The sequence below is a fragment of the Pseudopodoces humilis genome, chromosome 3, assembly GCF_049639895.1.
Source record: "Pseudopodoces humilis isolate 2021_Gansu_Grassland_sample_001 chromosome 3, ASM4963989v1, whole genome shotgun sequence".
Taxonomy (NCBI): Eukaryota; Metazoa; Chordata; class Aves; order Passeriformes; family Paridae; genus Pseudopodoces; species Pseudopodoces humilis.
The window spans coordinates 26,997,357-27,020,262 of NC_142202.1; positions in this window are offsets into that span (position 1 = coordinate 26,997,357).

The window sequence follows — 22,906 nt, forward strand, 5'->3', positions numbered from 1 at the left end:
TCCCCTTCCCTTCCCTTCCCTTCCCTTCCCTCCCTTCCCTCCCTTCCCTTCCCTTCCCTTCCCTTCCCTTCCCTTCCCTTCCCTTCCCTTCCCTTCCCTTCCCTTCCCTTCCCTTCCCTTCCCTTCCCTTCCCTTCCCTGTTTTTGCTTTGCTTTTTTTCTTTACTTTCTCTCTTTTTTCTTTGGAACTAATAATACAGCCCCTAGAAGTTCATTAATGCTGGCATGTCTCTTCGCTTTACTTTCGTAATGCATGAGAACACAAGCTTTAAATAAAATCTTTGTGAAGCACTTGCACTTGTCTGAAGATAAAAAGCATGTTCCTACATTTGCATTACAAAGAAGCTCATAGAAGCATCTTATTTTTCTGGCACACTGCTTCCTCTGGGTTTGCATCTGATGGAAAAGGCCATTTCCAGCTAATCGTTTTGAACACCTGTGATTTTTTTATCTGTAATGAGGGGAAAGAGGTTTCAGTGTTGACTTTCAGTGGACGTTAGGCAGTGGTATTTGTTGTAATTCTATGAGATAGTGCAATACACAGAAACACTACTAGGGCTTCTAAATTCTCTGTGCTCTGTGCACAGATAATTTCTGTTCCAGTGGGTGACAGTGAATAGCTCAGGATTCCTATGAGAGGGAAAACAGGTCTCAGAAAGGGGTGGATTTTACATAACCTGTTTCTAATGCCAAAGTCTGTTTCCAATCATGTTAGTAGAAAATTTGGATCGCCCTCCTTATAACAGGGGTGTGACTTTGGGTCACCCTGGGGTACCTGGTCACCTAGATTTGATGCTGGATAGCCTAATGTAGGTGATTCTGCTTGAACAGAGGGGCCAGACAAGATAAGCTCCAGAAATCACTTCCTCAGGTGTTCTGTGAAACATGTCAAGAGTTGTCTGGAACAATTCATGTTCCTGACAGCATACATTTAGTCACATTTCAAACTCTGTGTTAACAAGTCTGGGATCCAACTGTTCATTTCTTAAAAGAAGTTTTTCCTTTGATCCTGGGTCAAATCTTCGTTGTTCCAACAAATTAATATTTTCATAGTCTAAAATGGGATTGCAATATGTTGCCGCCGGTTTGTCTACCTTTGTTAAGTTCGACTTAGTTTGCCCCAGTTGCTCCCCTGATACCCAGAGTGGTCCCTTTCCAGTTATCCATCATTGTAAACCCATCCCTTATTTCCAGAGAATTCCCCATCCATCATCCTCATCCTGCCCTCAACCCCTGTCTGTCTATGTAAACCCAACCCTTTAATCTAGCTCTTTCCCTGCCTGTCATCCCTTCCTCGAAGCCTCATTGATTGTCTAGCTGCCATCCCTCCCCCGTGTCTTTACCATTGGTTTTGAACATTGTAATCCCCTCCTATGAATACTCCCCTGATGTATTCCTATTGGTTAGTGTTTTCACCTCCCCTTGCCTTTAAAACCCGATGCACAGAGGTGCTGAGGGTCTTGGCTCAGACCTCTTCCCTGCAGTCCTAGCCCTTTCCCTCGTCATCGATCCCTCGTCCCTATAAATAAACTTGTTCCTGGGAAGCTGGAAGAGACTGAGTCCTCTCTCTCCCTTTGTCGCGACCTACGACCACTGGGATTAACAGAGCCTAACTACTTGGAGCTCTGGAGGTTCTGTGCTGAGACAAACAGCACTCGCACGGTTCCCCACTCTTGGCGTTGCCATCAGCCAGAGTGTCCTGAGCTAGCTGACACGTTAAAGGCCGTGAAGACCAGGCAGTGTCAGCAATACCTCGTAAACATTAGAAAATCAGCAGTCTTGTGCTAGTACCTACACCGGAATTACACTGAATCCCTGAGAACAACCTCTGTTAGAGGATGGTGTCTATAGCCTTGAGAATAATTAAGACTTGCAAAGTGACTCTAGTTCTTCAGAAAAGAACTGTTACAATGGAAAGGATCTTGACTTGCAGTGTTTGGAAAGGGACAGATGAGGAAGACTATAAATTTGGGTGGGAGGGGTGAGAAAAGTATCCTAGAGCTTACCTGTCCAGTACAGCATAATGTACATTCTGGTGTACATGAAGAGCATCTACCTGGCATATTCTAAATTGGAGATATCCTCTTGGAACACTGAAGCTGTTCTCATCTGCTTGTACTTTTAAAGGGACTGCCAAGAGGATCAGCTGTGCTTTGAGATATGTGGTTTTCAGGATTAAGAGAGATTTTGATCTCCACAGAACAGAGGAACGCAGATTAGCTGGGAGAAGAGCTGTCAAGGTCATAGCATTTTCCAAGATTGCAGCACAATCTGGCTGTGTTTCTTTTAGATTGTTCAATTTACCAAAACAGCAGTCACTTAATTTAGTCTTCCTGGCTGCAGAAAACTCTGGAGTGCCCAGAGGCTGCAACCAGAAGTAGTAATAAAGCTCCCTGAATGCACCATTCAAGGTGTGCAGGCAACTAGTCCTTGAAAGGTGCCCCTGTGTAGTATCATGGCACAGCTCATGCTTTTCATATTTAATCATTTCACTACTAATTAAAATGGTCATTACTATAGTGTGAAGGGAAAAGATGATTATTAAAGGTTAATGTCATTGCTGCTTATACCATGCCTGGAATTGTTAGAGTTTTTTCCTAAGTATTTAATTATACTGATAAGTAACAATACAATTACATTTAATAATGTATGTGTAACTGTGCTTATTAGTCCCTCTGTGAGGCCAGAGACTGTCTACAACAATGAGAGAGAAATCCAGATATATTAAAGACACAGTGGTTTTCCTGTTTTGTATGTTCCTCTCCTTTCTGCTTCTCTCATGCTGGGTCAGCCTAGAGGTGAAGCCCCAAAGACACATAGACATCATGAAAATTCCATGATATATTTGTGGGTCAAAAATACTGTTTAGGTATGACAGCCTTTCTTAGGGATTGGGAAAATTCCTTTCATGTATTTTCCCCAACTCTATCAACTATAGAGTGAATTTCAATCAGGATTTCAAAACACTTGAATCTTATAAAAACTTAAGGAATCAATGATAAACCAGATAGCTGTTGTACTTTATCTTCCTTGAAAAGATTAACTGTTACTGAACTGGCACAAAGTAAAATGACATGAATAAATGCACTCTTTGTTCTCTGTTCTCTCTGGCTGTGGACTGCACTCTGTGCTGGTGAGTCCTGAACCAAAATACCTAGTTGATTGGCAGCTGATCACTCTTAGACATAGCTGAGGTCTAGACTAAAGATGGAATTTGTGTTAGTCATTAGCCTGTTTTCAAGTATTCCTACTCATAATGCAGCAAGGTCAAAGCTGGCAGATATAAAAAACTGTTTTCAGCACCACCTTTCTCCTAAGGCCTAAAGCAATGTCATGGGATCTGTGCTGTAAAAACAAGCCAGGTTCAGTCTCCTGACAAGAGAGGATAGGCTCCGTGTAACTCTGATACCTGACCTGACCTGAAATTTTGAGAATTTTTCAGACCATAATGAAACACAGACCTCATAATATCAACTAAATATATGTGGAAAGAATGGAAGGCTCTAACCTACATGATCAAAAGTTTCACATCTAGACACAGGTACTCTACAGTGCAAACACTAAAAGCATACTAAAATTTGAGCTGGGCAACACAAAAAAAGCCATGCTGGTATGTGTGTGCATGCTCAAAATGTATTTTTTTGAGTGGGGAATCAGGACTACACAGGAGGGTCCCAGAGATCTCTACACAGCTACAGCTGTGAGCAGTGTTGGGAGTTAAAAGATGGGAAAATCGTTTTGGACTCATACACCATAGCTGGCCAAAGAACAGTTAACAAGATTTTGATTGCATTTTTATGCTAATAATTTGTACCTAGAAGAGTGAATGCATATGAATAGAGATCATAGGTTGTGTTTTTCTCTGGTTTTGTGTATTAAAATATAAGGATACTGTATAGTATATGAAGTAAAGAATTGAGACGCATATAATTCATAAGCAGAAGTCATAGAAGCTGATGGAAATACCTTAATGATTTAAACAGAACTGTTAATCAAATTGTATTGCATTAAGCCACTTTCCATGTAGGAAGCTTCTCTTTAGGACAAATTAGTACTGAAAGAAGCTTTGGAGAGCAAGGACAGTTTCCATATAGTGGAATTGTATATACTGCAGTCTCCAAGCAAACCCTCGGGAAAGTTTGTGGAGAGTGATTAAGCTCCAAAAAACTGGAAATGGGAAAAGATAGATCCTGATATGTGGATAGAAAAACTCTGTAACTCACAGAGTAGTTATAAGAGTAGGTATGAATTTATTCAGTGCTGAGGTGCATGGGGGATATCTCCTCCGAAAAGCATGCACACTTTTGAGCTTTGGCTTTCTCTTTTTATCCTTTACAAACTAGGGTTACACAATATGCCTATTACATATTCATTTCCCTAACCCAGTCTGTCCTTACTTCATATTAAAATCAGCTCCACGCCCCTTTGCAGCTGCACACTGGTCGTTTTTCGTCAGTTTGGTGGTCGTCTGGGGGTCTTTGGGATGAGGTCAGCTATTTTCTCCTTGGCTGAACTTTCACCTTGTCTTTTTGCACATGCTCCTTTTAGTCCTTTGACCACCTTTAGGACTTTGATACCGTTCTTTCTGGCTTAGGGGTCCAAAGAATCCCCTTATCCTGTGGTGCCTTTGTCTTTGCATCTTGCTTGTGTATTCTAGCTCTTTATCTTATCTTGCAGTCTTGCTCCTTTCTTGCTTTTATCAGCTCCCCCTCTCTTCTTGTCAGGCATTTCTTTATGCTTAATTCTTAATTTCTCTGTTTCAATCCCTCTTTAAAAAAGTTGGGAAAGAGTGACTGGGGTGTTTAAGTTTTAATGCCTGGAGAAATACTGGAACATCAATATATTGGCAAATTTTAAGGGTTGAGAAATATCCAGCAAGTCATTGTCATGAGGAAGTCATATAAAACTACATTGTGTGATGTATAACAGGGTTTTTTCAGAGAAGTAGATACTGTATATCTGCAGGTTACTGATGCTGTCTTCAACAAGTCAAATAAACAAGGTTAGAGAAAATAGCTGCACAAGTGGGAGTAATAATTATGGGTTATAGGTAAGCTAAAAAGATACTATCAAGTCGTATCCCCTGTGTTTTTTTATGTCTGATATTATCCAGTGTTTTCATGAATTGACAGGACTATGAAAAAGACAGCCGTGTCAGTTGTATTTAACTTCTGTCTAGAGAAGAGATGTGGTGGATTTCAAATTTAAAAAAAACTGTGGTAATTTGCATAAATGAGTTAAAATAAATAGGGTACTCCTTAATAAGGAAGACAAAGAGGTAATATGCTTTAGTAAGAATTCACAGCTACACAGAAATGGACTGAGGAATAACTGGCATTGACGCAAGGGAAATGGCAAACTGAAAGTAATCTGACATAGTTTATTGAGGTGAAATAGCATATTCAATGTAAGAATGTATAATCATAAATGCCATGTATAAAATGTTCAAAGGAATCCTCAAAATGTTCTCAGCTCTAGTCTGGACTACACTGTGTTCACTTTTATTCATAATGTTTTAGGGGAGATGTGGACTGTTTGAAGAAGATCTAGAAGGGTGTAAGAGTCATCTTAGAGTCAGGATCTTGGAGGAGAGGTTGTAATCATTGAATTAGGAACAAAATAGGTTTGCATCTGCTTGGGATTGTATTTGTATTTCCATCGTAATCTAAGAAAGTAAAAGACTTCTTGACTGGCTTCTGTATTTTCTATGATCTTAAATCTGTGACAGATTGATTTTATGTAGGATTTAGAGTTGGATACAACCATATATGTGTGTCTGTGTGTCTTTTGTGACATGGGAGAATCTTCATACTACTACAAAATATCTGTCAGTGATACTTCCATCCATTTTACTATCTAATTTCTTTTTACATTTCTTACAGCAACACAAACACCTATACAAACAAATTATAAACAGAAATAAAATAAGAGAAGGAAGGTAGGAAATCTCTTCCTTTTCATCTGAGAAAGCTTAAGTTCATGCAACAAAAAGCAGGAAAGTTTCATTTTGACTGACACGTTATCATGAAAAATCATCCGTCATCAAAAATGACAAATCTGGTTTTGCATTGGCAAGTGTAGAGGATGGAATAAACCTTAACAATAAATGTATTCCATGACTGTGGACCATAATTAAAAATAAAATTAACGAATTTTTTAAAATGTATGATTTCCCTGCAAGCCAAATTACAGGAGACAGATTGATTACAGCTTCCTTTCCAGGGGATTTAAATTTTTTGATTCCTGCTGAGAGAGCTGAGGAGTCATGAAGGGCTAGCTGTGTTGAATTCTTCTTTTAGCTGACTGAGCTGCAAAAAGGTAAAGAATACAGACGATGTGACAATTTTGAAATAATTTTGTTAGGATGTTTCCCTTCCTGGAGTTATTCCAGGGAGCCCTGTGGCTTTTCCTGATCAGCAGAGAGACGAGAGGAAGTTCTCCAGGCTGAACTAGAATGAGCAGATGCCCTCCCTCTGGTGTTTAATTTAATTAATTGATGTTTGTTGAAATAAAGCAAATTAACCTGGCTTACCTCTTTATCAATCATGCTTCTGCTTCCATTATTCAGTTGGAGAAATGGCAAAATGTGTTTTATGGCAGACAGCCGGAACAATTAAACCCAACCTGTGCTGCTTTGCCTGTAGCAGGCTTTTCAAGGGAAGTGGAAAAACAGATGTGGTGTAGCATAAAGCCATCAGGCTTTTTAGTTTAACTGTTTTCTGCCTCTGAATCCCTGTAATTCTTTTTCATTCAAGAACGAGGAGTAGTGAGGGCATCATACAGTTAACAGTTCTTGCTTAGGGTCACAGTGAACAAACCCTGATTTGTGGACTCCTTGGTCTCAGACACCTGTTGTAGACAGAAGAAGGCAGACCATAATCCAGTGTCAGGGGCCGTCAAAGATGATGTACTCTGAAATCAGCTGCACTACCCATCTGCAACCATCAAGGAAGTTATTGGTCATGTATATCATAAACAATTGCAAAAGAACTCCACGCTGCTGATCATGGAACCTGGTAAAAGATACTCTCCTTTTATTTTCCATTACTTATATCCTACAGAGTATTTTTTCTTTCCTGTGCATTATTTAGACACTGATGAATGTAGATATGGTGAAAATATTTCCACTATATAGAAGGAAAATCAGGATTATTTAAATCTAGTTTCACCTTAATTGAACATTATTGTGGCTACTTAGGTGCCTTATGCTCCTCTTCATGTGTACTGGGACTGAAAACCTTTAGGTTTGTTTTGTGCCTGGGGTTTCTACTGTTTGTCATGCTTTAACTCCAGCTATCAACTGAGGACCAGGCAATCAATCACTAACTCCCCTTACCCTCATACTGGGAAGGAGAATCAGAAAGAAAAGATAGACCTCATGGGCTGAGATGAGAATGACTTAAGAATTGAAATAATTAATAATAATAATAGCAATAATAGTAATAATAATAATAGTGGTCTTAAAAATGAGATTCACTTACTAAATTATAAAAAGAATTTCATATAAATAAAAGACAATTAGGAGACATAAGAAATAAAGCAAAGGGTTAAAATGGCCGGGTGCCTTGGCGCGCTGCCAAGAGCACACCTGGTATCCCAGGGATCTCCTTTTTATCCCCTCCTTGCTGTGAGGGGTTAATGCATATTCAAGCATGTCCCCTCCCTGGTTCTGCCTTCCTGGATCATGCTCTTGCACAGTTTTATTTTCTGCTGGTCAGCATAATTTTTTTGCTGGTCATCATTATTCTAGCTGGTCAGCATTCTTTTGGAGTCTGGTTTCCTTTTTTCTGCAGATGGTCAGTTGTTGATAAGGGTCTGGGCCCCTCATCCTTCTTCTGAGGGCAGCTGAGCTTATCTTTCCCCCCTGCCCACGTCCTGGTACCGGTTTTTTTTGATAACAGTTTGCTCTCCATTTCCTGCTGCTGATAATAGCCTGTTTTCCACAGCTTGATCCTCCCATTGTCTTGCCTTGTCCGGATGAAACACATCCTTACCATTCAGAATTCCTATCTAAGCCTATAACTTGCTAAGAGAGAAAAGAATATAGTGAAAGCATATAATATATATTTATCAGAATAATTGTGAAAAGCCAATATTTACAACATGAATTCACAACAACCCCTCCTTTTATTTTTTTTATAAATCATTTGGCTTGAGCAATAATTCTTGTTTCCTAGCTTCTAGCACTCGTTCATTTTTCTCACAAATCAATTTAGCTCCTTCTAGCGGATCTTTCACATTATTTTGTTTTCTTAATATCATGATTTTTTGTGCCGTTCCAGATGTAGCCAATTTTGGGTCTGTAGGCATTGCTACTATTTGCATGCCCTGCACCACTTTGGTGATTAGTTGGATGAAACAGGGGATTAGACAAGGAAGGAATATTAAACCAGCTGTAGCTCATAGGAGGAAGAAACCTAGCTTCTTCCACCATTCTGTTCCCAACAGGTTATTCCACCAATTAGTGGTCATCATTGACTCCCATTTTTGGGCTGGCACATGGGCTATTTTTCTGATGTTTTTGGCGATATCTAGAACGGCATTTCCATTGTCATCAATTTGCAAACAACAATCTGATGTATTAAATTTCCCACAAACACCCCCCTCTTCAGCCAATAGATAATCCAAAGCCAGTCTATTCTGATATATTGCAGCTCTGGCTTGGCGTTGCTGACTGACTATTAATTCCATAGCCCCAGCTGTTTCATTTGTTATGACTTTTACTACAGCTTGGAGTCTTATAATGCGATTTAGCATGTAAATTGGGGTTCGATATCCCCAACTTCCATCTTGTGCCCAAGAATGTTTCCAATATGCGTTCAGGGGCCATTTCTCATCTCCCCATTTTTGAGGTGCTCAAAACCATTCTCTTTTATTTCTTTTTAGGACCTCCAAAACTAACACCCCCAACTGATTTCTGTCTCGTCAGAGTACAACTCCCCTTCCATTGCGAAGGGAGCTTTGGGTATGCACTTTTCTCACATATCCAAAATAAGCCATCTGGTGCCTTCCAACAGTCATTTTTCTGTTGATTTATATTTTCCCCAAATTTAGATATTTCTGGGATTCCAGAGTAAGGATTTTTCCCTTTACCATTACATCTGAAGAGTCTGGTTCGATTATCATACACACAATTCTTTTCTTTTACTTTTCCTTGAGTCCAATACAGAGTTGGCTCCTCTGGGATCCACCATGTAGAAGTTCCATTGCTAACCTTATACCTTTTACAGGGAGTTTTCCCTATTTCTTTAATAAATTCCTTACCAGTTCGCCATAAACATTCTTCCCCTATCACTGTTGAACTTAGAATCCATCCTTCTGGTCGAGTCCCCCCTCTTATATTGGTCCGGTTCCACTTAAGGAGTTCCACCGGGCCTATGCTACTACCTTTCCATGGCCATTCCTCCGTCATCAAGGCTCCTCCACAGACCCAGCAGTTCGTTATGTTAAGTTCTTTACTTATCCTCTCCCCTAAATCCACAAACAGGTTTTTCCCTAGTCTTGAGATATCTATTTCTTCTTTTAATTGCTGTTTGAGCCTTGCATACAGGTCCTGACGTGAGGTTAAGTTAGGTTTAGGTTTCTGTGTTGGTTTTATCTTTTTTCTTATCACTTGGTCTTTTATCAAATCTTGGGTCTCTCCCTTGACCGCCCCCGTGAAGCAAATCCATTTTTCCCCTTTTGGGCAAGTGCTTCCCAATCTAGTACCACTGACTCTTAAGTTTTCTGTGATCCAATATTTTTCTCCTTTATGTATACAGGTACTTAACTTGGATGGGTTATAGCAGTGATTATTGATATTGGTGTGGGTAATAAGAAAGAAACCCCGGTGTCTTTCCATGTAAAGCTTTTGATAGCATTTGTAACATGGCTTTGCTGGTGTCCCAAAAGGGAAAAGGATAAGTGACAGAAGAAGGAATAATAGGGGTCCAGTATGACTTACACTCCCACCAATCCTGCCTATGAGGTTGCAGCTCACAGCAGGTGTTTTATATTCTTCTCAGTGGCGAGTTGTAGTGGTCAGTCTGGTCTTGCCCCCTATTTCCTTGTCACTTCCTCTTTTGTAATTTCCAAGCAAATTTCTTTTGACACCTTTTAACAGCAGTTTCTCACCATTCCTCAGGTACTTCCCACTCAACACACACTAGTAATTTCCCATCTGTAAAAAAAGTTATCATTTAAGTTATTCTTAATAGATTTGGCACCCAACACTTCCTGCAACGAGAGGCTTAACTTTGTGAACCATAATACCTATTATTCTCTAATTTAAACACTTATATTTAATCCAGATAGCATGTCCCGTATTGGGATGATTTAGACAAGGTATATGATGTGGCACTGATGGAAGTTGTGGTTCTCCCCCCCTCCTTTATACAAATCACAGGCAAAAGCAAAAATATACGAGGATTTCCCGACCAAAACAGCCCCAGTCCTCCTGTTTGGAGTGGGAGTTTTCCTCCCCAAAGTGGATATTGAAAGTGTCCCAGAACTTGTCCAGGCAGGACTTGAAACTACTGATACAGGCTTGGTCTTACTTCTCAGTTAGGCGTGATTCTTAGCTCATTCCTTGGGTCATTTGGATTGTTTCAGTTCATTACCGCCGGCCTCTATCCAAGAGTCCAGTTTGTATCACTCGGTTTGGGTGTTACAGTCCAGTCCTCAGGTCTTTTGATCTTATTGGTGTGAATCCAACTTCACTCTTTGGTCCAGATTGCAGCTTCTCTGCCTTAATTATCAGTAGTACCTGAAAACAATTTCTTAATAACACAGGGAGAATGAAAACATCACATCAAAATTTTCCATCAGTATTCTTTAAAATTCTTGGGTTAAGCGAAATTTAACAGTTAACATAGGAGCCAATCTCTTTCTGCGCGTTCAAATTAGTTAAACAAGAAAGGCTAGGTTAGTTTTGACTTCAAATAAATTACATTCATTACCTTTTTACCCTTTGGTTAATATTTACTTGTTTAGCTTCACAAACTTCTTTTATCGGTTTCTTAGAACAAACCTCTTCCTTTTAACAACAAGAGTAAAAGAAAGAAAGGGAAAAAAAAATAAGAGAAAAAGAGATCTTATTTCAAGAAATTAAACACTTTGATGAGGTTTTCAGAACCTAACGAGCTAGACTACTTTTGCTTTGGTCTCATCATACACCGGTCTGTTTCTTCGGCCTTTGTTCCGTTCCTTCTTTCCCATTCCCAGCAGGATTTTTTTTTTTTCAGGCCATCTCTCTCTCCCCCTCCTGCTGCTGCAGCTCTGGGCCGAGCAGGCTGTTTCAGCAGCTCGCTCTGCAGGGAGGGCCCATAGTCTGTCACTTGTGTGCTGACCCTGGGGCAAAGCTCGTGTCCCCTCTTTCCCTGCTGTGCCGTCCCTTCACACACAGGACTGGCATGTTCAAACACACTCAGCTCCCACCACAGCCAAGGGGCAGAGCCCGGAGTCCACAGTGCTCTGGTCTGGGGCTCCTCTGCTGGGCCAGCTCGCTCCTCAGCACCAAACCTCACCCAGCACCGCTGCTGGGCTGGCGAGCACTCCCGGCACCCCGCACCCCTCGAGACCCCGGCACAGACACGGCGGGTCCCGCTCCAGCAGCGCCCCTCACGAACTGCGCTCTGCCACCCTTCACATCGGGTGGGAGAGGACCGGGAGCCACCACACTGGGCCCCGCTGTTCGCCACTCACAGGGACCGGGTCCTGCTGCAGCCGCTTTACATAAAAGCAATAAAACAACACTTAAACTTAGCAACTCCTAACCCAGCGCTCCAGGTACTCCTAACATTTCCTATTTCGGGCACAATTCTCACCTCTAATCGCGCTTGAAAGTTTGTTTTGGTTTTTTTTTTGTTTTGTTTTGTTTGTTTTTTTTTCTCCTCACAAGCCAGTGCTCACTCTTCGGAGCCAACAAGACACTTCTCACTCTCTAAAAATCTTTACAACTCTAATGAAAGGCATCGCAAACCTCTCTCTCTCTCTCTGCCACTATCATCTCGCACTCTTTACACCACATCCCTCCAGAATCTCCACTACACAAATTACTTTGCTTCAGAATCAACTACAAATTCTAACACCTCCTTTTTGGGGACCTTCCCCAAAGCCCCAAAGGCGCTAGACACAGAAACCAGTCAGCTAAGCCAGCTACTTTTACCAACTAAAACAAACCTGTAATTACTATTTCTACTGCCTTGAACAGATCTTCAGTCAAGCTAGAAATGAAGACAGACATCATTCTTCTCCAAATTTTCTTCTACAGGTACAAAGGAGTCTATCCTCACACAGCTGCTTAATGTGAATAATCTCTAGTGTAACTTTTCTCATGACAAGATATGATCAGGTCTTTTATTCTTATAGGCATTTAGATACATTGACAAGTTTCTGACAATACCTTTATGTTTCAACAGTACTTGCAGCTTATATACTACAAACAATCTATAGCAAGAACCAGTCTTACAATTGTTTTCAAACTCTTCTTTCACAAAATAAGACTCATCTCTAAAAACACATGTACTTATTAAAATAGACCAAGTTTAGAGTCTCCACAATTCTCTTCTCAATTCGAAACACCAACAATCTTAATTCTAATCTTTTAACTGGGTCCACTTCTGCTTCTGTAATAAGCACAGCTGCAAAACAACACAAGCACTCCTAGAGACATGTGCACTTTCTTGGCAAATTCAAAAGAACAAGAAATCATGGCAGTTCTGAGCCTGATCTTCACTTAAACACACCATCACAATAACTCTTTTTAGAAATCATCAGAGAGATGATCAGCATTTCATATTGTGAAAAGAGAGATAAAATAATTTTCAGCAGCAGTTAAAAAGATTTACAACAATCCACAGGATTTTGCTTTTAGGCTGGTACCAGGTTCTGCTGTTAAGAACCATGGGCTGTGCCTATCAGCACGGGACACAAACAACATTAGGGCTAACAGCTCTCACACTTATTGACAACCTGATAAGTTTTCACCTTAAGAAGTGACTACTATGCAAATTACTGTAACTTGACTTTAAAATTAAAATCAACCACAAAATTCTACGATATTCACTAAAGTAAAGAAATTGGAAGGCATACTAAGAAATGGGTTTGTTTTTCTACAAAATAAATATTGCAGTCACTCAAGAAAAAAAAAACAAACAGAGCTTACTTCTTTTCCCACTTTCTCCCAGGATGCATTTCTTGGAATTCTTCTAAGCTTCTCTCTAAAGCTTCTCTGCTCTTCCTGAAATCTCAAATTTTAATCACCAACACAGCTTACTGCTGCAGAAGCTTACAGCACCATCATACACGGAATTCTCTCAGAACCCGGGAAAACAAAGGCTTGCAACTTGCAGCTCCCTTGGTTTGGAGCTGATACCATACGCCAGTACTGCTCCATATCTCACTCACACATCTGGCTAAGAAAAAGCTCTCTGAGACAGTTTGACACCAGTCTTTACTCTCAGAATCACAGAACTTAATGTGCCTGAGGTCTCATAAGACCCCGGCATAGAAAACCTGGGTCCCAGAGGGACTCACCTGGCTCTCTCACCATTGGGCATGTTACCGGCCTGTTTCACAGCTTCAGGAGGTTCCAGGAGTCACTGAGAGCTCCTCTGATCCCCCTGTGCCTGGAGAAGGGAACCCGAACCAGCATCTGTGGTTCAATCCAGCCTGCCGGCAGCCACCTAAACACAGCTCTGCAGCTTGAGAGCTCCAAAATAAGTTTAAACAATCCAGGGGCACCAAGACTTAGACGGCCCCCTGCCCTCACTTTACTCAAAAGGGATGAGCTGAATTCATCCCCTCAGGGCACCCTCCGTGCCTGATCTTATCAGGGTTCGGCCCGACTCACCGCCGGCTGGAGCTCCAGGAGTTCCCTTGCACTCCTGAGGCTGACCCGCCCCTCCGTCCCAATAGCTCTGCAGGGAGTAGCCCTGGGAGCACGATCTCCCAGGAAAACCTTCCACTGCCGCCACAGTGGGGCAAAAAAAAACTTCTTAAAAAACCAAAAAACAAACACTTCAAACGCTGAATCACATACCAGCTCACCAAAGCGATCCCTCCCCCGCAAGCAGCTCTTGTTGCCCGGGGGGGGAAGAAAGGCGCGGAGGGAAGATCTCCACTAAAGATAACCTTGGCTTTGCTCTGAGACCAGACCCGCTGAGAACAGATTTGATACAGCACCCCCGCGGCTCCTGGGCTACAAGCCCCAGTTCTGGTTTGCCCCCCCCCGGGGCTCCATGACAGGAGCTCGCAGGGAGGAAGCGAATCACTCCATGTGTCCCCACCGTGATCCAGTCCCTGTGGAAACATCGACCCGTGTTCACTCTTACTCCAGCACAGCACAGGAAACCTTTCCTCTTTAGCAACACAATTCCAAAAAAAAACCCCACAAACTTTAACGCAACAATCACACCTATTTACGCATTCTCACATCTGTTCATTCAACTCCACCCAGTCACAGCAAGACAATAAGGTGCTCTTTACTTCCCAGTTACTTGTTAATATACGCCCATGGGCACTGTAATATGTCAAATATCTCAAGTTTCTTGGATTATTCCTCAATTTGGCAGTTTTAAGTCCAAATTCCTTGGATTTAATCCTCAACTTGACAAAGTTTTAGAGAATCCACATTTTACTCTGTTTTCCCAGTGGATTGTGCCAGGAAAACCTTGGGCTCCCTTTCCCGAGGGGCTAACCCCTCCCCTGAGACCCAGTCCAAGTAACCCCAGCGGTATCTTGCAACCCCTGCTTCCCGCTCCCCCAAAGATTACTTACAATCCGTCTTCTTCTTTGGGTCTTCGTGCACAAGAATTATGGAGCAAAAATACCGCGGTTTTTAGGGAGCCTTTTCTCCTTTCCTTTGCTTTATTCCTCTCCTTCTTGTCCTCGGGGTTTTGACCTGCAGCCGCTTGGCCCACGCTAGGAGAAACGGAGCGGGGTCTGCTGAACTCAGCAGGGGCGCGCCTGTTTCCCCGTTCTGGATCTCCGGTGGTCCTAGAGGTGAGGTGCTTATCCCGGACGAGCCCCCAAAAATTCTTAAAAACGAGATTCACTTAATAAATTATAAAAATAATTTAATATAAATAAAAGACAATTAGGAGACATAAGAAATAAAGCAAAGGGTTAAAACGGCCGGGTGCCTTGGCGCGCTGCCAAAAGCACACCTGGTATCCTAGGGATCCCCTTTTTATCCCCTCCTTGCTGTGAGGGGTTAATGCATATTCAAGCATGTCCCCTCCCTGGTTCCGCCTTCTTGGATCATGCTCTTGCACAGTCTCATTTTCTGCTGGTCAGCATAATTTTTTTGCTGGTCATCATTATTCTAGCTGGTCAGCATTCTTTTGGAGTCTGGTTTCCTTTTTTCTGCAGATGGTCAGTTGTTGATAAGGGTCTGGGCCCCTCATCCTTCTCCTGAGGGCAGCTGAGCTTATCTTTCCCCCCTGCCCACGTCCTGGTACCGTTTTTTTTTGATAACAGTTTGCTCTCCATTTCCTGCTGCTGATAATAGCCTGTTTTCCACAGCTTGATCCTCCCATTGTCTTGCCTTGTCCGGATGAAACACATCCTTACCATTCAGAATTCCTATCTAAGCCTATAACTTGCTAAGAGAGAAAAGAATATAGTGAAAGCATATAATAGATATTTATCAGAATAATTGTGAAAAGCCAATATTTACAACATGAATTCACAACAGTGGTAATAACAATAACAACAACAATGAGAGAGAGTGTGTAACAAAACCCAACTGAACCAAGTAATGGACAGTGCAATTGCTAACCACCCAGTGAACGATACCTAGCCCATACCCAAACAATGATCAGCCCTCTTCTTAGTAACTGCCTCAGTTACATAGCATTCTATGCTAAGGAATATCCCTTGACCATTGTATGAGTGCGTGATAGATATGAAGGAGAGGTGGGAAGAGTGACACACCACTTTCTTTCCCATATTTAAAGCATTTATAACTCTCCTGGGATGAAATTTTCTATATTTGTGGATTTAGAATGTATTTTGGTGACTTTGTACTTACTGGTTGTCCTGGGTTGATTACGATGTTAAATTGTATCTCCATTTGTCCACCTAACCCAGACACAGCTTTTGTATTCTTAAAATTTCATCTAAGAATAAAAGTGAGTGGAAAAGAAGCACCGAGTCTGTTATCAGAGACTGTACTTGCTCCCTGTTGAGGGTTAGGTGTCCTTTTTTTTTTTTTTTTTGTTTTGTCCTTCTGGCCTGCCCGGGGAATTTTTACCCATTATGTGCTGGGACAACCTAACTATCGGTACTTAGGGGTCCTCACAACGGACAAAGAGTGGCCGGGCCCAGGGAGGGGGGGGAAGGGGGCAGGAAAGGAGGGTGGGGACAGTTTTTGGGCTGTTTTTCTTCGGCTTCGGAGAAGGACGTTCGTGTGCTGGGGCGCGGAGCTGCTGCGGTGGGGAGAAGGGATTTTTTGCCATCACCCAGACGGAGTTGCTGCTTCTTCTCCTTCTCCCCTCTTTGCTGGTGGCCTCTCACCCCCTGTCCTGCCGGGACGTGTGGCAGCCACCACCACGGAGCTGCTGGTACACCTCAGCCACCGGCCCAGGATCTCAGCTCGTCCCTGCTGTTTCCAGCTGACTGTTCCTCGGAGCCCTGCAGGAGCACCGGGACTGACTGCCCGAGGGGGTTTGTGAAAACAAAACCTCTCCTCCATCCCATCTCAGCTGAGAAAGCTGTCCCGGGGTCCCTGGTTCTGTGTTCTTGTTATTGCTGTAGTTATTGTTTGTTTGTTTGCCTGGTTATACTAGTAAAGAACTGTTATTCCTATCCCCAGATCTCTGCCTGAAAGCCCCCTTGATTTCAAATTTATAATAATTTGGAGGGAGGGGATCTACATTTTTTCATCCCAAGGGAGGCTCCTGCTCTCCCTAGCAGACACCTGTCTTCTAGAACCAAGACACTTCCCCTCCGCATCGGGAGTTTTGACTACAGCACAGACAGACAACAAGGGACAGATCGCCTTGGCTTTCCAACTAGCCAGAGCAGAGAGGTCTTCCTGGACTGTTTTCTTTCCTTTTCTTTTGAAACGAATCGAACCTGCTCTGGTCTGGGGACTCGGGGGAGCACCAGGAGCTTGCACCCGTGGACTACCGGGAGCCCAGTCTGGGCAGCGGCATTTTCCAGCACCAGAGGGACTGATAATAGAGCAAACACCCACAGGAAAGAGACCCTCTGAAGTTTGTCATCTCTTCGGAATGGCGAGAGGTTTTGTAATCTGATATTGTTCATTCTTGTGCTGGGTAGTGCTGTGCCTGTGAAATAAGCAGGTTTTTTCCACTTCTCTCAGAGAAATCTCTTCCCAAACTGGTTGGGGAGTGGGAGAAAGGGGCCATGTGGGTTTGCTTCCCGGGGTGGGGGCCCATTGGAGGTTTTCTCCCAAATTTGCCCTAAACCAGGACACTGGTCCTGGCAGCAGCTGCTTTCTCTGGGAACTTCAGTGCATGATTGTGTTATAAATGCAATGGCAAAATAGGGTTAATAAAAAAGCGATTTATTATAAAATAATTTCAAGCACCAGCAACAGGAGAAAAAAACCACAATAAAATAGATCAGCGCAGCGCCGGGTGGACAGGGGTCTGTACCCAGAGGTACCGAGTTCCCAAATCCACGAAGTAGGCACTGCAGTCCAGGGTTCTTATAGGGGTTTTCGTATCCTGGGGCAAAATCCGGAGTAAGCACCGTCTAACAAAAGAGTTTGAATAGACTTCCCGGATCTGTTGAGCTGAGTCAATGGTCGATGGAGCAGAGTCCTTTCACATGCGAGAGGCTCTGAGTGTCCTCCGATTGCATTTCCGGAATGGAGTGTCCAGTTTGGGTGCGGGAGCAGATGGATATCTCGACTATCTCGACGGAGCAGAGTCCTTTTCACACGCGAAATGGCTCCGAGTGTTCTCTGATTGCACCTACCGGGGTGGAGTGGCCAGTTTGGATGCGGAGGAGATGGATATCTCGACGGAGCCACTCTCATTGTCTGGTTTGATTGCTTGTGTCCTGCTTTTTATTTTGTGTTGATAAGCGTTGCTGCCGGTCGTTACTGCCCAGGGAAGGTATCTCTGGATTATTTTACATTTTGCATCTTTACAGTATTACAAATATAACATATAATTCTTTATTCTCTTTCACGAATTTTTATCCAATGTTATATTTATCACAATTGTTATCGCTGATTCATGATAATCCCAAAATGTACTTAAAAATTGCACAACAGTATTTTTACCAAGAGAGTAACCATTGATTAAACATTGAAACAACCACTAAAACCTGCTGAAAAAATTTGCTTTCTGATCACAAATATTGTACATGTCTGTGCCTCTCCAGAATGTTCCTTTAGCAAAACTTGAACTTCTTCACAACAGGAAACACTTTTTTTTTACTTACAGGTAATTACATCCTTTAATTTTGATTCATATTCATATTTTGATTCATATTCATATTGCTGGATTAATCAACTGTTTTGCACTTGTCACTCTGACAGGACACCTTGAACTTTCTGAAAAAGAATACTAAGAATAATAAGAAAGCAACAAAAAGCAACAAAAACCAAACAGCTTCTGCCTGTTAACATAATTTTAGATGATTTAAGATTGTTTTTCATTTTATCACCAACATTTAGTGTTTAGTTTTCATTCTTATGCTAATTTTCATATAAAAATATGAAACAGAGTGGGATTTTAAGTGCTTTATTTTTTTTTTTAAATTTCTCTTTGGTAGGGATGTATTAAGGAGTAGCCCACAATTTGTACAATTCCCATAAAGCACACACTGTACACAGATTAAAACCATAAATCAGTTAGTAGCTTTTGCAAAAATTCATTGCTAGCATATCAAATATGTCACTTAAATTAAGGCAGATTTTCTAGGTTTCCTGTGAAAAATTGTTGAGGGATTTAAAACATGCCTATAATTTTCTGCAATTTCAGTATTAGCTATGGAAGCTTTGTTTGAAATGATGATTTTGAAACTTTCCTAGGTTACTCTGTTTAAAGTTTTTAAAGAAAAATTTGTCAGGGCAAAAATAGTATGACTGAATAGCACAGGTCTCATTAAAGGCTCAGAATTCCTTTGTAGTGACTGGGATAAGTAAGTGCATTTTCCACTTGGAGTCATGACTGGTTAAATTTGAAAGTAGAACATTGCTAACAATTCAACATACTAGGTGAGTTGTAAGATTTTGCACCTTATACACATCTAGTAGGTGTCCACTATATAGACATAGTGCATTAGGCTTTTTAATCAGTTGAGATCCAGAAACAGAAGAAATAAAACAGGGATGACTTTTGTTTTACTGGTAGTTTATTCTTTTTATGCTGTTACCTAAGCATCTGAGACAAACATTAATTGTTAATACTGGTAGGGTCTGGATCCCCCAAAAAGAGAAGATCACCTTACAGAAATCATCAAGGAAATAACAACTTAGAATGAGACATTTAGAAATAGATATATAATAGAAACCCTCTAAAATAGCGCATCATGTAATACATGATAAACATATTGTTGGAAAGATAAAACTATTCAAAGTCCACATTTGCCTTATAATCATCATCCATTCCTTTAAGTCTACAGAAATCATAAGTGGGGATAAATTTACTTTTTGTTCATCTTTGTAGTGGAATCTATGACAAGCTGCACTCAAGAGCTTTGTGAAGCCTGAGGAGGAGGAAGTTTTGGCTCAGACAGAGCTATAGTTAGGCTGAGATTGACTTCAGATGTGTAGTAATTCTCTTATTAGGAAAGTTGTGCAAGCCCAAACACTCAAAACACAATTGCTTCTCGGGAGAATCAGCAAGAACACAATGCAGAAGGGTCTTAGCCTCTCTCCTTCTCAGTAGGACTGCTTTTCTTCAAGGCATTTTGAGGAAGAGTCTAAAGTATTTGAGAAATATGCACACAATACCTCAAAGAAGTCTGTGGTAGCTAATGCCATCACCTGTGGGCATCGTCACAAAAGTTAACAATTCATGTCCAGAAGGTGTTTTGTCTGTTTTGCTCTGAGCATATGTCTAAGAAGAAGTGAAAATAGTGTAATAGTGCTGGAGTTTTTTTTTGTTTGGGGGAGGGCTTTCGTGTAAAATCAACAAACTTCAGAAGTAACAGGCTTATATAAAATTCTCCCTTTGGTAGGCTGCAGTTTAGAGTATGGATGCAACAGTGGGACAAGCTGCTGCATGAGTCCTGTAGCACAAGCTGTTGAGATCATTTATTCATGCCCACTAATACATCTTGCTAAGCATGAGGAACATTGTATGTCATCTATTTTATACAGCAGACCCATGTTTCAGTCATAGGAATCTCATCACAACTTTCATAAAAATGCAAAGAAAGTATTTCAAGCTTTTCACTACAAGTTCCTGGGAGAATGTGATGATATGTTTGTCTTCAGAAAGACAAAAATTGAAGTAACATGTACAGTCATTCAGTAAAGGGAACATTTTGTGACTGCATCTTGGTTTTTGATACATTTCATGCAAGGGAAAAAGACTTACACAGAGCCACAAATCTACCCTGAAGAGATTTGAAATATAAACTGCATAAAAATAAATTTCACAGATTTCAGAAATTGCAGCAAAAGATTAGCAGTGCACAGTACAATGGAATGATTATAGGTCTCACAAAAGAAGGAAGTGAACACATCTGACAGACAGAATGGCAGATTGTGGGAGCTGAAGTATTGAATAGAGAATCTATATCGTCCCCCAGCCTGACACAACTGTGGGATTATCCTCTGTGTGGAGGTGTTTTATCTTAAATCCACTTGGTGATGGTGGGGTTTCAACATCCACCATTAGAAAATCACTGTATTTTCCCACTGGAAAAATATGAAGATTCTCTTCCTGTTTCATTTATATCACCTTCAGAAACCTACGGCCTTTTCCTATTGGTAATTATGTCTCTCTTACACTTTTGCACACACATCTCGTTCTTGTTTCTTTCCCATCCTGTTCTCCATTCTTTAAATCAAGTATTACATGTTAAAAATAGTGCTTTGGTTACTTGCTTTTTAATATTGACTTGCTGATTAAGATTGTGGTGTCACTGCAGTCAGTGCTAAGGTTCCAGCTGACTCTGAAAATGGAACTGAGCATTGTAAATGATTTATAATCATATTGATTTAAAGACCAATTTTCGGCAGTCCAAAGTCCTTAGCTGAACCATATTTTCATGAAGCAAAAACACAGTAGAGCACAGTGCCGTACTCTTCTGAGATTTTAATACTGTTACATTATGAATTAATGGACCTTGTGCATTTTGTAGGATATGACCATCCCTGAACCACATTAATGGTATCTGATTTATTTCAATAGAATATCTGAAAAGTCTGGCTGCTGATCATATAGATATGTAAACTTGCCTTTTGTTCTTGGTGAATTAAAAATGTGGCTGAGAGAAAATTTTCAGGAAACTATTAAAATATTAATATATAAGCATGAGGATATTTTCAGAGTGTGAAAAAACACATGTATTTACAGCACTGACTGCATATATGATGTAGATTACCCGAACTTTATTATTTGATACCTTAGTTGAGATAAAGGTTGGTAATTTAATTTCTGAGTATCTTCCTTACTTGATTTTTCTTGCTCTGTCATGTCTCCATGTTTTCAAGTCTGAAGTAAATCAAAAGAAAATGGCCAAAGAAATACCTGTTTTTTTAATGCTCAATTTTTTTCTTTAGTTATCATTGAAACAACAGGTCTTATAAAATGAGTAGCTTTTAAAGTCCTTACAGTTCTTGAAGGAAAAGGTTTCTGCTAGCCAACTGAATATTTCTCAAAGAGGTTTGTACAGAAGCAGACACCTGTCACAATGGTTTTAGAATGAATGTCCACAGGTATCAGACTTAGCATTGAAGCAATCAAAGCAGAGTGCAATAGGGCAATGAACCCAGAGGGAGAATGGGGTGAGATATCACTGCTCTTGCCTCCACATTATTGTCTCAATCAGGATTGCACAGAAGGCTCTTACTTAACTGTTGCTGTATTTTATATATTGGTAAAGGTCTGTCTGCACAAACCAGCCTCTGGGATAAGTCGCAATATTAAAGACTAAAATCCTTGAAACTTGCCTGTAGAAAGTAAAACAATGTTCCTGTGTACAAGGATAAGAATGTAAACTTGTGTGTACTAGCCAATAGTAGCTTGCTCTGCCTGCAGACCCTGTAGAACCCTATAAAAGGTGTGCTAAAGATAGAAATAAATGGCATTCACAATTACTTCTGTGAAGACTGGTGAACAGCTCGGGGGTCTTTCAACACTTAACAATACTCATTTCCATTCCAGGTGTGAGTAACCTTGGATGTTATCCCTTGAAGATAAGCATGGTAGATCAACTGTCAGAAAATCCTCAGAACAGAAAAATTCCCAGATCACTAAATCCGGCCTTCAATGATTATTGGTAACTTCATTATCTACCCTTTCAATAACATGATTTAACTGACAAAAATAATAGTTTTGTCCCTATTCTTGGTATAGAAAGACTATTTCAGAATTTTGCTGGAAACCTAATTTTTGGTTTAGCCAATTTACATCAATTTTTTGTGTTTTAACTTAAAAGTTAACTTGTTGCTTTAACAGAAATAGCTTCTCTCCTTCATGAATACTTTGTGTATTTTTAGCATTTCTCAGACCCTCAAACAGAGGAAAATGAGGCTAGAATATGCAAGTCATTCAATTCACCCTCATGTCTAGTGAAGCTAAAGGAGCTAAGCTCATCTTGTCAGTGTCTGTTCTAGTAGCTCTTTTCAGACTGGCCTTTAATTTCAGCTTCCTTTGATATACTCCAAAGACTATCTATGTCTCCCATGTCCACACTGTGATGACACGTTGCAGTCCCATTATAACTGACTAACACATCCACTTCTCGATCCTTTCCTTTATACTCACTGACAC